Source organism: Scyliorhinus torazame, chromosome 8 (genome assembly GCF_047496885.1).
Source record: "Scyliorhinus torazame isolate Kashiwa2021f chromosome 8, sScyTor2.1, whole genome shotgun sequence".
NCBI classification, from domain to species: domain Eukaryota; kingdom Metazoa; phylum Chordata; class Chondrichthyes; order Carcharhiniformes; family Scyliorhinidae; genus Scyliorhinus; species Scyliorhinus torazame.
Window position 1 is genome coordinate 15,780,800 of NC_092714.1, and position 13,090 is coordinate 15,793,889.

General features: G+C 49.1%; 1 protein-coding gene across 1 annotated transcript in view; it reads left to right on the top strand.

The window, feature by feature from the left end:
- LOC140427660 (E3 ubiquitin/ISG15 ligase TRIM25-like) overlaps positions 1 to 13,090 on the top strand; it is a 53,716-nt gene that overhangs the window by 4,006 nt on the left and 36,620 nt on the right. The gene's annotated exons all lie outside the window — the stretch shown is intronic.

Sequence of the window (13,090 nt, forward strand, 5' to 3'; positions counted from 1 at the left end):
CCCTTAGTTGAAGGGTCAGTTACGAGAGGACACAAGTTCAAGGTGAGGGGCAGGAGGTTTAGGGGGGATTTGAGGGGAAACTTTGTTTACCCAGAGAGTGGTGATGGTATGGAATGCACAGCCTGTGAGGGTGGTCGGGGCAGTATGCCTCACGTCCTTTATTTTGAAATATCGGCCAACATTCCATTGGCCTCCCCAATTACCTGCTGAACATGCAGGCTAGATTTTTGTGATTTATACACGAGGACCCCCCAAATCCCTCTGTGCTGCAGCTTTCTGCAGTCTTTTTCCATTTAAATAATAGTCAGCTCCTTTATTCTTCCTCCCAACTTCACATTTTCCTACATTATATTCCATCTGCCCAATTCTTGCCCACTCACCTAATCAGTTTATATCCCTTTTGTTGATGCTTTGTGTCATCCTCACCACTTGCCTTCCCACCTATTTTTGTGTCATCCACAAACTTGGCAATAGTGCATTCACTTCCCTCGTCCAAGTCATTAATGTCGGCAGGCCAGTCGATTTCGGTGGCGTGAGAGCAGCTGGTTAGTCAGTTTCAGCGGGAGCATTGCGGAAGGAGGGTGCTGGGAGGTAAGTCAACCTTTAAAAGCACTTCTCTTTGCAGGGGCAGGCCAGTCGATTTCGGTGGCGTGAGAGCAGCTGGTTAGTCAGTTTCAGCGGGAGCATTGCGGAAGGAGGGTGCTGGGAGGTAAGTCAACCTTTAAAAGCACTTCTCTTTGCAGGGGCAGGCCAGTCGATTTCGGCGGCGTGAGAGCAGCTGGTTAGTCAGTTTCAGCGGGAGCATTGCGGAAGGAGGGTGCTGGGAGGTAAGTCAACCTTTAAAAGCACTTCTCTTTGCAGGGGCAGGCCAGTCGATTTCGGTGGCGTGAGAGCAGCTGGTTAGTCAGTTTCAGCGGGAGCATTGCGGAAGGAGGGTGCTGGGAGGTAAGTCAACCTTTAAAAGCACTTCTCTTTGCAGGGGCAGGCCAGTCGATTTCGGTGGCGTGAGAGCAGCTGGTTAGTCAGTTTCAGCGGGAGCATTGCGGAAGGAGGGTGCTGGGAGGTAAGTCAACCTTTAAAAGCACTTCTCTTTGCAGGGGCAGGCCAGTCGATTTCGGTGGCGTGAGAGCAGCTGGTTAGTCAGTTTCAGCGGGAGCATTGCGGAAGGAGGGTGCTGGGAGGTAAGTCAACCTTTAAAAGCACTTCTCTTTGCAGGGGCAGGCCAGTCGATTTCGGCGGCGTGAGAGCAGCTGGTTAGTCAGTTTCAGCGGGAGCATTGCGGAAGGAGGGTGCTGGGAGGTAAGTCAACCTTTAAAAGCACTTCTCTTTGCAGGGGCAGGCCAGTCGATTTCGGTGGCGTGAGAGCAGCTGGTTAGTCAGTTTCAGCGGGAGCATTGCGGAAGGAGGGTGCTGGGAGGTAAGTCAACCTTTAAAAGCACTTCTCTTTGCAGGGGCAGGCCAGTCGATTTCGGCGGCGGGAGAACAGCTGGTGAGTCAGTTTCAGCGGGAGCATTGCGGAAGGAGGTTGCTGGGAGGTAAGTCAACCTTTAAAAGCACTTCTCTTTGCAGGGGCAGGCCAGTCGATTTCGGTGGCGTGAGAGCAGCTGGTTAGTCAGTTTCAGCGGGAGCATTGCGGAAGGAGGGTGCTGGGAGGTAAGTCAACCTTTAAAAGCACTTCTCTTTGCAGGGGCAGGCCAGTCGATTTCGGTGGCGTGAGAGCAGCTGGTTAGTCAGTTTCAGCGGGAGCATTGCGGAAGGAGGGTGCTGGGAGGTAAGTCAACCTTTAAAAGCACTTCTCTTTGCAGGGGCAGGCCAGTCGATTTCGGCGGCGTGAGAGCAGCTGGTTAGTCAGTTTCAGCGGGAGCATTGCGGAAGGAGGGTGCTGGGAGGTAAGTCAACCTTTAAAAGCACTTCTCTTTGCAGGGGCAGGCCAGTCGATTTCGGTGGCGTGAGAGCAGCTGGTTAGTCAGTTTCAGCGGGAGCATTGCGGAAGGAGGGTGCTGGGAGGTAAGTCAACCTTTAAAAGCACTTCTCTTTGCAGGGGCAGGCCAGTCGATTTCGGTGGCGTGAGAGCAGCTGGTTAGTCAGTTTCAGCGGGAGCATTGCGGAAGGAGGGTGCTGGGAGGTAAGTCAACCTTTAAAAGCACTTCTCTTTGCAGGGGCAGGCCAGTCGATTTCGGTGGCGTGAGAGCAGCTGGTTAGTCAGTTTCAGCGGGAGCATTGCGGAAGGAGGGTGCTGGGAGGTAAGTCAACCTTTAAAAGCACTTCTCTTTGCAGGGGCAGGCCAGTCGATTTCGGTGGCGTGAGAGCAGCTGGTTAGTCAGTTTCAGCGGGAGCATTGCGGAAGGAGGGTGCTGGGAGGTAAGTCAACCTTTAAAAGCACTTCTCTTTGCAGGGGCAGGCCAGTCGATTTCGGTGGCGTGAGAGCAGCTGGTTAGTCAGTTTCAGCGGGAGCATTGCGGAAGGAGGGTGCTGGGAGGTAAGTCAACCTTTAAAAGCACTTCTCTTTGCAGGGGCAGGCCAGTCGATTTCGGTGGCGTGAGAGCAGCTGGTTAGTCAGTTTCAGCGGGAGCATTGCGGAAGGAGGGTGCTGGGAGGTAAGTCAACCTTTAAAAGCACTTCTCTTTGCAGGGGCAGGCCAGTCGATTTCGGTGGCGTGAGAGCAGCTGGTTAGTCAGTTTCAGCGGGAGCATTGCGGAAGGAGGGTGCTGGGAGGTAAGTCAACCTTTAAAAGCACTTCTCTTTGCAGGGGCAGGCCAGTCGATTTCGGTGGCGTGAGAGCAGCTGGTTAGTCAGTTTCAGCGGGAGCATTGCGGAAGGAGGGTGCTGGGAGGTAAGTCAACCTTTAAAAGCACTTCTCTTTGCAGGGGCAGGCCAGTCGATTTCGGTGGCGTGAGAGCAGCTGGTTAGTCAGTTTCAGCGGGAGCATTGCGGAAGGAGGGTGCTGGGAGGTAAGTCAACCTTTAAAAGCACTTCTCTTTGCAGGGGCAGGCCAGTCGATTTCGGTGGCGTGAGAGCAGCTGGTTAGTCAGTTTCAGCGGGAGCATTGCGGAAGGAGGGTGCTGGGAGGTAAGTCAACCTTTAAAAGCACTTCTCTTTGCAGGGGCAGGCCAGTCGATTTCGGTGGCGTGAGAGCAGCTGGTTAGTCAGTTTCAGCGGGAGCATTGCGGAAGGAGGGTGCTGGGAGGTAAGTCAACCTTTAAAAGCACTTCTCTTTGCAGGGGCAGGCCAGTCGATTTCGGTGGCGTGAGAGCAGCTGGTTAGTCAGTTTCAGCGGGAGCATTGCGGAAGGAGGGTGCTGGGAGGTAAGTCAACCTTTAAAAGCACTTCTCTTTGCAGGGGCAGGCCAGTCGATTTCGGTGGCGTGAGAGCAGCTGGTTAGTCAGTTTCAGCGGGAGCATTGCGGAAGGAGGGTGCTGGGAGGTAAGTCAACCTTTAAAAGCACTTCTCTTTGCAGGGGCAGGCCAGTCGATTTCGGTGGCGTGAGAGCAGCTGGTTAGTCAGTTTCAGCGGGAGCATTGCGGAAGGAGGGTGCTGGGAGGTAAGTCAACCTTTAAAAGCACTTCTCTTTGCAGGGGCAGGCCAGTCGATTTCGGTGGCGTGAGAGCAGCTGGTTAGTCAGTTTCAGCGGGAGCATTGCGGAAGGAGGGTGCTGGGAGGTAAGTCAACCTTTAAAAGCACTTCTCTTTGCAGGGGCAGGCCAGTCGATTTCGGTGGCGTGAGAGCAGCTGGTTAGTCAGTTTCAGCGGGAGCATTGCGGAAGGAGGGTGCTGGGAGGTAAGTCAACCTTTAAAAGCACTTCTCTTTGCAGGGGCAGGCCAGTCGATTTCGGTGGCGTGAGAGCAGCTGGTTAGTCAGTTTCAGCGGGAGCATTGCGGAAGGAGGGTGCTGGGAGGTAAGTCAACCTTTAAAAGCACTTCTCTTTGCAGGGGCAGGCCAGTCGATTTCGGTGGCGTGAGAGCAGCTGGTTAGTCAGTTTCAGCGGGAGCATTGCGGAAGGAGGGTGCTGGGAGGTAAGTCAACCTTTAAAAGCACTTCTCTTTGCAGGGGCAGGCCAGTCGATTTCGGTGGCGTGAGAGCAGCTGGTTAGTCAGTTTCAGCGGGAGCATTGCGGAAGGAGGGTGCTGGGAGGTAAGTCAACCTTTAAAAGCACTTCTCTTTGCAGGGGCAGGCCAGTCGATTTCGGTGGCGTGAGAGCAGCTGGTTAGTCAGTTTCAGCGGGAGCATTGCGGAAGGAGGGTGCTGGGAGGTAAGTCAACCTTTAAAAGCACTTCTCTTTGCAGGGGCAGGCCAGTCGATTTCGGTGGCGTGAGAGCAGCTGGTTAGTCAGTTTCAGCGGGAGCATTGCGGAAGGAGGGTGCTGGGAGGTAAGTCAACCTTTAAAAGCACTTCTCTTTGCAGGGGCAGGCCAGTCGATTTCGGTGGCGTGAGAGCAGCTGGTTAGTCAGTTTCAGCGGGAGCATTGCGGAAGGAGGGTGCTGGGAGGTAAGTCAACCTTTAAAAGCACTTCTCTTTGCAGGGGCAGGCCAGTCGATTTCTGCGTGAGAGCAGCTGGTTAGTCAGTTTCAGCGGGAGCATTGCGGAAGGAGGGTGCTGGGAGGTAAGTCAACCTTTAAAAGCACTTCTCTTTGCAGGGGCAGGCCAGTCGATTTCGGTGGCGTGAGAGCAGCTGGTTAGTCAGTTTCAGCGGGAGCATTGCGGAAGGAGGGTGCTGGGAGGTAAGTCAACCTTTAAAAGCACTTCTCTTTGCAGGGGCAGGCCAGTCGATTTCGGTGGCGTGAGAGCAGCTGGTTAGTCAGTTTCAGCGGGAGCATTGCGGAAGGAGGGTGCTGGGAGGTAAGTCAACCTTTAAAAGCACTTCTCTTTGCAGGGGCAGGCCAGTCGATTTCGGTGGCGTGAGAGCAGCTGGTTAGTCAGTTTCAGCGGGAGCATTGCGGAAGGAGGGTGCTGGGAGGTAAGTCAACCTTTAAAAGCACTTCTCTTTGCAGGGGCAGGCCAGTCGATTTCGGTGGCGTGAGAGCAGCTGGTTAGTCAGTTTCAGCGGGAGCATTGCGGAAGGAGGGTGCTGGGAGGTAAGTCAACCTTTAAAAGCACTTCTCTTTGCAGGGGCAGGCCAGTCGATTTCGGTGGCGTGAGAGCAGCTGGTTAGTCAGTTTCAGCGGGAGCATTGCGGAAGGAGGGTGCTGGGAGGTAAGTCAACCTTTAAAAGCACTTCTCTTTGCAGGGGCAGGCCAGTCGATTTCGGTGGCGTGAGAGCAGCTGGTTAGTCAGTTTCAGCGGGAGCATTGCGGAAGGAGGGTGCTGGGAGGTAAGTCAACCTTTAAAAGCACTTCTCTTTGCAGGGGCAGGCCAGTCGATTTCGGTGGCGTGAGAGCAGCTGGTTAGTCAGTTTCAGCGGGAGCATTGCGGAAGGAGGGTGCTGGGAGGTAAGTCAACCTTTAAAAGCACTTCTCTTTGCAGGGGCAGGCCAGTCGATTTCGGTGGCGTGAGAGCAGCTGGTTAGTCAGTTTCAGCGGGAGCATTGCGGAAGGAGGGTGCTGGGAGGTAAGTCAACCTTTAAAAGCACTTCTCTTTGCAGGGGCAGGCCAGTCGATTTCTGCGTGAGAGCAGCTGGTGAGTGGTGAGTCAGTTTCAGCAGGAGCTGAGACTTTTTCTCTTTTCTTTAAATTAGTTTTTTAGGCGGGATCAGGAAGTCGACCCGCGGACGTCTGGGAAGACCCTCACCAATAAATTCTGGTGGAGAGGAAACCCGAGACACTACACGTGTAGTGTCTCCCACCCGCCCTCCTCCTCTAACCTAATAATAAAACCCATTGGTCTGAGGTAAGTACCATATTTTTATTATATTATTATTATTTTTTATAAAAATTTAATTTAGTTGTTAGCCAGATCTTGGTAGAAAGTTGGAGGAATGGCAGGGAAGGGAGTACAATGTTCCTCCTGCAGGATGTTTGAGGTGAGGGATGCAGTTAGTGTCCCTGCTGATTTTACCTGCAGGAAGTGCTGCCATCTCCAGCTCCTCCAAGACCGAGTTAGGGAACTGGAGCTGGAGTTGGAAGAACTTCGGATCATTCGGGAGGCAGAAGGGGTCATAGATAGCAGCTTCAGGGAATTAGTTACACCAAAGATTGGAGATAGGTGGGTAACTGTAAGAGGGACTGGGAAAAAACAGTCAGTGCAGGGATCCCCTGCGGTCGTTCCCCTGAGAAACAAGTATACCGCTTTGGATACTTGTGGGGGGGACGACTTACCAGGGGTAAGCCATGGGGTACGGGCCTCTGGCACGGAGTCTGTCCCTGTTGCTCAGAAGGGAAGGGGGGAGAGGAGCAGAGCATTAGTAATTGGGGACTCTATAGTCAGGGGCACAGATAGGAGATTTTGTGGGAGCGTGAGAGACTCACGTTTGGTATGTTGCCTCCCAGGTGCAAGGGTACGTGATGTCTCGGATCGTGTTTTCCGGGTCCTTAGGGGGGAGGGGGAGCAGCCCCAAGTCGTGGTCCACATTGGCACCAACGACATAGGTAGGAAAGGGGACAAGGATGTCAGGCAGGCTTTCAGGGAGCTAGGATGGAAGCTCAGAACTAGAACAAACAGAGTTGTTATCTCTGGGTTGTTGCCCGTGCCACGTGATAGTGAGATGAGGAATAGGGAGAGAGAGCATTTAAACACGTGGCTACAGGGATGGTGCAGACGGGAGGGTTTCAGATTTTTGGATAACTGGGGCTCTTTCTGGGGAAGGTGGGACCTCTACAGACAGGATGGTCTACATCTGAACCTGAGGGGCACAAATATCCTGGGGGGGAGATTTGTTAGTGCTCTTTGGGGGGGTTTAAACTAATGCAGCAGGGGCATGGGAACCTGGATTGTAGTTTTAGGGTAAGGGAGAATGAGAGTATAGAGGTCAGGAGCACAGATTTGACGTCGCAGGAGGGGGCCAGCGTTCAGGTAGGTGGTTTGAAGTGTGTCTACTTCAATGCCAGGAGTATACGAAACAAGGTAGGGGAACTGGCAGCGTGGGTTGGTACCTGGGACTTCGATGTTGTGGCCATTTCGGAGACATGGATAGAGCAGGGACAGGAATGGATGTTGCAGGTTCCGGGGTTTAGGTGTTTTAGTAAGCTCAGAGAAGGAGGCAAAAGAGGGGGAGGTGTGGCGCTGCTAGTCAAGAGCAGTATTACGGTGGCGGAGAGGATGCTAGATGGGGACTCTTCTTCCGAGGTAGTATTGGCTGAAGTTAGAAACAGGAAAGGAGAGGTCACCCTGTTGGGAGTTTTTTATAGGCCTCCTAATAGTTCTAGGGATGTAGAGGAAAGGATGGCGAAGATGATTCTGGATATGAGCGAAAGTAACAGGGTAGTTATTATGGGAGACTTTAACTTTCCAAATATTGACTGGAAAAGATATAGTTCGAGTACAATAGATGGGTCGTTTTTTGTACAGTGTGTGCAGGAGGGTTTCCTGAAACAATATGTTGACAGGCCAACGAGAGGCGAGGCCACGTTGGATTTGGTTTTGGGTAATGAACCAGGCCAGGTGTTGGATTTGGAGGTAGGAGAGCACTTTGGGGACAGTGACCACAATTCGGTGACGTTTACGTTAATGATGGAAAGGGATAAGTATACACCGCAGGGCAAGAGTTATAGCTGGGGGAAGGGCAATTATGATGCCATTAGACGTGACTTGGGGGGGATAAGGTGGAGAAGTAGGCTGCAAGTGTTGGGCACACTGGATAAGTGGGGCTTGTTCAAGGATCAGCTACTGCGTGTTCTTGATAAGTATGTACCGGTCAGACAGGGAGGAAGGCGTCGAGCGAGGGAACCGTGGTTTACCAGGGAAGTGGAATCTCTTGTTAAGAGGAAGAAGGAGGCCTATGTGAAGATGAAGTGTGAAGTTTCGGTTGGGGCGATGGATAGTTACAAGGTAGCGAGGAAGGATCTAAAGAGAGAGCTAAGACGAGCAAGGAGGGGACATGAGAAGTATTTGGCAGGAAGGATCAAGGAAAACCCAAAAGCTTTCTATAGGTATGTCAGGAATAAGCGAATGACTAGGGAAAGAGTAGGACCAGTCAAGGACAGGGATGGGAAATTGTGTGTGGAGTCTGAAGAGATAGGCGAGATACTAAATGAATATTTTTCGTCAGTATTCACTCAGGAAAAAGATAATGTTGTGGAGGAGAATGCTGAGTCCCAGGCTAATAGAATAGATGGCATTGAGGTACGTAGGGAAGAGGTGTTGGCAATCCTGGACAGGCTGAAAATAGATAAGTCCCCGGGACCTGATGGGATTTATCCTAGGATTCTATGGGAGGCCAGGGAAGAGATTGCTGGACCTTTGGCTTTGATTTTTATGTCATCATTGGCTACAGGAATAGTGCCAGAGGACTGGAGGACAGCAAATGTGGTCCCTTTGTTCAAAAAGGGGAGCAGAGACAACCCCGGCAACTATAGACCGGTGAGCCTCACGTCTGTAGTGGGTAAAGTCTTGGAGGGGATTATAAGGGACAAGATTTATAATCATCTAGATAGGAATGATATGATCAGGGATAGTCAGCATGGCTTTGTGAAGGGTAGGTCATGCCTCACAAACCTTATTGAGTTCTTTGAGAAGGTGACTGAACAGGTAGACGAGGGTAGAGCAGTTGATGTGGTGTATATGGATTTCAGCAAAGCGTTTGATAAGGTTCCCCACGGTAGGCTATTGCAAAAAATACGGAGGCTGGGGATTGAGGGTGATTTAGAGATGTGGATCAGAAATTGGCTAGCTGAAAGAAGACAGAGGGTGGTGGTTGATGGGAAATGTTCAGAATGGAGTACAGTCACAAGTGGCGTACCACAAGGATCTGTTCTGGGGCCGTTGCTGTTTGTCATTTTTATCAATGACCTAGAGGAAGGCACAGAAGGGTGGGTGAGTAAATTTGCAGATGATACTAAAGTCGGTGGTGTTGTCGATAGTGTGGAAGGATGTAGCAGGTTACAGAGGGATATAGATAAGCTGCAGAGCTGGGCTGAGAGGTGGCAAATGGAGTTTAATGTAGAGAAGTGTGAGGTGATTCACTTTGGAAGGAATAACAGGAATGCAGAATATTTGGCTAATGGTAAAGTTCTTGAAAGTGTGGCTGAGCAGAGGGATCTAGGTGTCCATGTACATAGATCCCTGAAAGTTGCCACCCAGGTTGATAGGGTTGTGAAGAAGGCCTATGGAGTGTTGGCCTTTATTGGTAGAGGGATTGAGTTCCGGAGTCGAGAGGTCATGTTGCAGCTGTACAGAACTCTGGTCCGGCCGCATTTGGAGTATTGCGTACAGTTCTGGTCACCGCATTATAGGAAGGACATGGAGGCTTTGGAGCGGGTGCAGAGGAGATTTACCAGGATGTTGCCTGGTATGGAGGGAAAATCTTATGAGGAAAGGCTGACGGACTTGAGGTTGTTTTCGTTGGAGAGAAGAAGGCTAAGAGGAGACTTAATAGAGGCATACAAAATGATCAGGGGGTTGGATAGGGTGGACAGTGAGAGCCTTCTCCCGCGGATGGATATGGCTGGCACGAGGGGACATAACTTTAAACTGAGGGGTAATAGATATAGGACAGAGGTCAGAGGTAGGTTCTTTACGCAAAGAGTAGTGAGGCCGTGGAATGCCCTACCTGCTACAGTAGTGAACTCGCCAACATTGAGGGCATTTAAAAGTTTATTGGATAAACATATGGATGATAATGGCATAGTGTAGGTTAGATGGCTTTTGTTTCGGTGCAACATCGTGGGCCGAAGGGCCTGTACTGCGCTGTATTGTTCTATGTTCTATGTTCTATGTATGTTGCAAATAATTGTGGACCCAGCACGGATTCCTGTGGCACTCCACTAGTTACAGGTTGCCACCCTGAAAATGCCTCTCTTATCCAACTCTCAGTCTTCTATCAGTTAGCTAATCCTCTATCTGTGCTCATATATTACCCCCAACACCATGGGCTCTTGTGTTATAAAGTAGTCTTTTGTGTGGTACTTTATCAAACGCTTTTTGGAAATCCAAGAATATTATATCTACTGGTTCCCCAGCATGTATCCTGCTCGTTGCCACTCAAATAATTATAATAAATTGCCAGGCACGAATTCCCTTTCAAGAAGCCATGCTGATTCAGATTGATTATATTATGCATTTCTAAATGCTCTGCTATTACATCCTTTACAATGGACTCTAACATTCTCTCAATGACATAAGATAAGCTAACTGGTCTATAGTGACCTGTTTTTCATCTCCCTCCTATTTTGAATGAAGGTGTTGCATTGGCAGTTTATCAGTCCTCTAGGACTTTTCCAGAATTTAAGGACTTTTGGACGATTACTACCAATGCATCCACTATCTCTGTAGCTTCTTCCTTTAGTATTCTGGGATGAAACTCATCATGTCCGGAGGACATATGGGCCTTTAGCCTCATTTGTTTCCTGAGTACTTTTCTCTAGTGATTGTTATTGAATATTTTTGGAACGTTATTCGTGCCTTCCACCTTGAAGACTGAGCAAGGTATTTATTTAACTCATTTGCCATTTCATAGAATCATAGAATTTACAATGCAGAAGGAGGTCATTCGGCCCATCGAGTCTGCACCGGCCCTTGGAAAGAGCACCCTCCTTAAGCCCACACCTCCAACCTATCCAGTAACCCCACCTAACCCATGCAGACACAGGGAGAACGTGCAGACTCCACACAGACAGTGACCTAAGCTGGGAATCGAACCTCGGACCGTGGAGCAGCGAAGCAACAGTGCTAAGCACTGCGCTACCGTGCTGCCCTATTTCCTGGTTCCCCATTATTATAGCCCCAATCTCATTGTCTAAGGTGCCTATGTTCACTATGTCCTCTATCTTCCTTTTTATATATTTAAAGAAGCTCTTGCTGTCCGTTCTCATATTACTTGTTAGTTTACTCTAATAGCTTATCGTCTTGCTCTTTATTTTTTTTGCCTGGTCATCTTTTGTTGGTTTTTAAAGCTTTCCAAATACTCTGGCTTACCATTAATCTTTGACACATATATGCTTTTTCTTTCAGTCTAGTGCTGTCCTCAACTTCTTTGGTTTGGTTAGCCGTGATTGATTTATTCCCTTCCTAGAATCTTTCTTCCTCACTGGGACATGTCTTTGTTGCGAGTCATGAACTATTTTCAGAAACATCTGTCAATGCTGATCGACCGTCATTCTTGCTGAACTCCTTTCCAGTCCATTCCAGCTAACTCTGCCAGAATAAGATAGAATTCTTCATCAAGTTGTGGAGTAACATAGTTGATTTTGAGGCTAGAGCCCTCAATCTTAACAAAGGAAACTACGATGGTATGAGACACGAGTTGGCAATGATGGTTTGGGAAACATTACTTAAAGCGATGACGATGGATAGGCAATGGCAAATCTCCAAAGAGCACATGGGTGAACTGCAACGATTGTTTAATTCTGTGTGGCGCAGAAGTAAAATGTGAGAGGTGCCCAAACCATGGCTTACAAGGGAAATAAGAGATAGACTGGAATTCTCTGTCCCCGTTCGCTGGCAGCAGGATTCTCTGGTCCCATCGACAGTACACTTCGGATTCTCGGCGGATGTGGTGGCTTTAATGGAAAATTCTATTGACAGCGGCGGGAAAAGATAATCCCGCCACCAGCGAACGCTGTGCAACTTCCCGCTGCCGAGAAGCACGTGGCTGGGATTCCGGAGACTTCCGCTCAGCAGTGGATCCAAGAAAGAGGCATACAAATTGGCCAGAATAAAACAACAGGTCTGAGGATTGGGAGCAGTTTAGAATTCAGCAAAGGAGGACCAAGGGATTTATTCAGATGGGGGAAATAGAGTACGAGAGCTTGCAGAAAACAGAAAAACTGACTGTAGAAGTTTCTATGAGTATGTGAAGAGAAAAAAATTAATGAAGACAAATATCTTATAATCAGAAACAGGGCAATTTTTAATGGGGAACAAATAAATGGCTGGTCAACTAAATACATACTTTGGTTCACAAAGGAGGACACAAATAATGTGCCAGAAATGTTGGGGAACACAGAGTATAGTGAGAGGGAGGAATTGAAGGAAATCAATATTAGGAGGGAAATAGTGTTTTAAATCACCGGGCCTGATAATTTATATCCAAGAGTAGTTAAGGAAGTGGCTTAGAAATAATGGATGCGTTGGTGGTCACCTTCCAAGATTCTATAGACTGTGGAACAGTTCCTACAGTTTGGGGAGTAGCTAATATAATTTCATTGCAGTCTCAATGTAAGTATACTTTTGACAATAAAGATTATATAAAAAAGAAGGTAGAGAAAAAACAGGGAATTATAGATCAGTAATCCTGGCATGGGTAGTGAGGAATATTCTAGAGTCCATTATCAAAGATTTTATATCAGAGCACTTGTAAACAGTGGCAGGATCGGACAGAGTCAGCATGGATTTATGAAGGGGAAATCATGCTTGTAAATTTACTGCAATTCTTTGAGGATGTAACTAGCAGAGTTGATGAGGGGGAGCCAGTAGATGTGGTTTATTTTGACTTTCGGAAGGCTTTTAATAAAGTGTCCCATAAGAAATTAGCATGTAAAATTAAAGTGCATGGGATGGGGGTAGTGCATTGAGATGGATAGAAAAGGGTTGGCAGGCAAGAAACAAAAGAGTAGGAATAAACAGGTCTTTTTCTCAATGGCAGGCAGTGATTGGTAGGCTACCGCAGGGACTGATGCTGGGAGCCCAGCTATTCACAATATATATTAATGAATTAGATGAGGGAACTGAATGTAATATCTCCAGATTTGCAGATGACACAAAGCTCGCTGGGAGGATGAGCGTGGGCAAGGTGCCGAGATGTTTCACTGTGACTGGGACAAGTTGAGTGAATGGGTAAATGCATGGCAGATGTAGCATAATGTGGATAAGTGTGAGGTTATCCACTTAGGTCACAAAGGCAGGAAAGCAGATTATTATCTGAATGGCTACAATTTGAAAGAGAGGATTGTGCAACGAGACCTGGGTGACCTCGTACACCAGTCGCTGAAGGTAAGCATGCAGGTACAGCAGATGATAAAGAAGGCAAATGGTATGTTGGCTTGCATAGCAAGAGGGTTCG